We start from the raw sequence: 1991 nt of genomic DNA, 5'->3' as shown, positions 1-1991 counted from the left end.
GACAGCTACCTGGGACAGAATGTAGAAAGCATCGACTTGTCAAAATTTTGGAAGAATTCTAGTCCCAAAGTACATGACAATGTTGTGAACAGTATGCCAGCTATAGGCCTAAAATGTTTGTTTGTTTGTTTGTTAAGTTTTCAAGAGACACATTAGGAAGGAAATGTCAGTTAATCTGAGACGTCATTGAGAATTGCTGATTTCATTGGGCAAGTGGAATCCTCAACAATTAGAGTCTTGAGTCTGTAACACAGTTCTTTGCAAAATATTGACAAAGGAGTCAGGTGCTCCCCCTCAGAATGTAACATAAATGCATTGTTCAACAATGCCTCTCAAAAAGAAATAGCTAGAAAAGCTGAGAAGATGAAAAAGAAGTGTTAAAAAGGTTCTTCCCAAGACCAAATTGGATTTACACTTTAATGAAGTTGAGGGGTAGATCCGTTACATTAATAAAATATATTTCTTCCTTCTCTTTTTTTTTTGGTGATGATTACTATTAAAAGCATTTAAAAAAAAACTTTAAAAAATGAAAGTGGGGGTTTCTTTCTGGTCACATAACTGTGTCCAATTAAGCTGGTGCTTTGTTGATATACTTCCCTGTTTTTCTTGGGGTGGTGGACATGAAAATCTGATGCTGTGGAAATTTAGTGGACAATTTCGTATCAACTATAGAATTGTGTGTTCTTGTATGTCCTGCATGCAGGTGTTGGCAAGAAAGCTGGGTATATAACTGCGAAGAAAAGATAAGTAAAAATAATGTTTCCATCATGTTAGATACTCTGGAGACCATGAAGCTTCACTAGCGGCCACTGGTGAATGAAGTTTGGGTGAAAATGCTGCCCGGTTGTTAATAGGTAAGAAGGAAAGGATGGAGAGTGTCCTAAAGGTGCATCAGTTGAGAAGGGTCCTCAGACACCTGTCTCCTTCAGCCCCACGCTCACCTCTTCCTTTTTCCTTCTGTAATTTTATCTGATTGAACCTTCTGTCTGCCTTGCTCCCCTTTTTCTTCCTGTCTCCCCAAATTCTCTAATCTTCAAGATCCAGTTTCCTTCCCTGAATGTGTATGAAATCTCATTGCTCCCGTCCACACAGCCATCTTCTTTGTCTTTCTCCTTAGTTATTTTTGTCACACTTTATGTTCTGTTGTTCTCTCATCATTGACTATGCTTAAGACTTGTTTTTCCAACAGGATTGTAACTTTATGATTTCAAGTATTTTATGGAAAGTTGTAGGGCATTAAAGAACGAAGAGGAAGGAAGGGAGAAATGGGGTAGACAAAATAAGGAAAGAGAGGAACGAAGAGAAAGGAAAGTGAGGGAAGGAGGTAAGAAGAAAGGAGGCAGTGAGATGGGAACAACTGTGATGGCCCAAAGTCTGAGCCCACAGAAGCACAACACAATGTTGGGTATATAAAGGTTCTTAGCAATTACTAGTGGCTGATTTTTTTGTTTCTGGATCCTCCTTTAAACATTTTTTTCTTCAATTACCCCAGCCCCCACCCAGCACCTCCTTACATTTCTACACTGGGTTGAGGAAAAGTTATTTTGACGTGCTCAGGGGAATTGAGAACAAATTTATGTTCTGCATAGGTTTGACATGTAATTAACGAACAAAAGAAAAACCAGAAGAGAAGTGATTATGACGGGAACAAGGCTGCATCCAGGAATGGTAATGCAGCCTTTATTCAAAATATAAAGGGCATCAAAACACAAAGTCATGCAGATTTGAAAGCACCACATGTATTTTTAAAATTTCATGTGAGGAAGACTAAGTATTAGTTTTGCTTGCTGATGAGCTACCATCTGAATTTCAGATAACAGAGTGCCATTTCTTGTTTCTCCTCACTAACATTAGAGCACTCAGCTCAGGATCTCACGCCTTTTTTGCATTGTTTTGTTTTATATTTCAGAGGAGGAGTGGATGTTATTTTCTATTTGCAGAGAAAACCTATAAAAAAGCAGATATGCCCATCCTGGCCTGGGATACCCTCT

This window comes from Propithecus coquereli, unplaced genomic scaffold, assembly GCF_000956105.1.
Source record: "Propithecus coquereli isolate 6110/MARCELLA unplaced genomic scaffold, Pcoq_1.0 Scaffold153, whole genome shotgun sequence".
Lineage (NCBI taxonomy): Eukaryota > Metazoa > Chordata > Mammalia > Primates > Indriidae > Propithecus > Propithecus coquereli.
Note: the sequence above shows the minus strand (reverse complement) of the source record.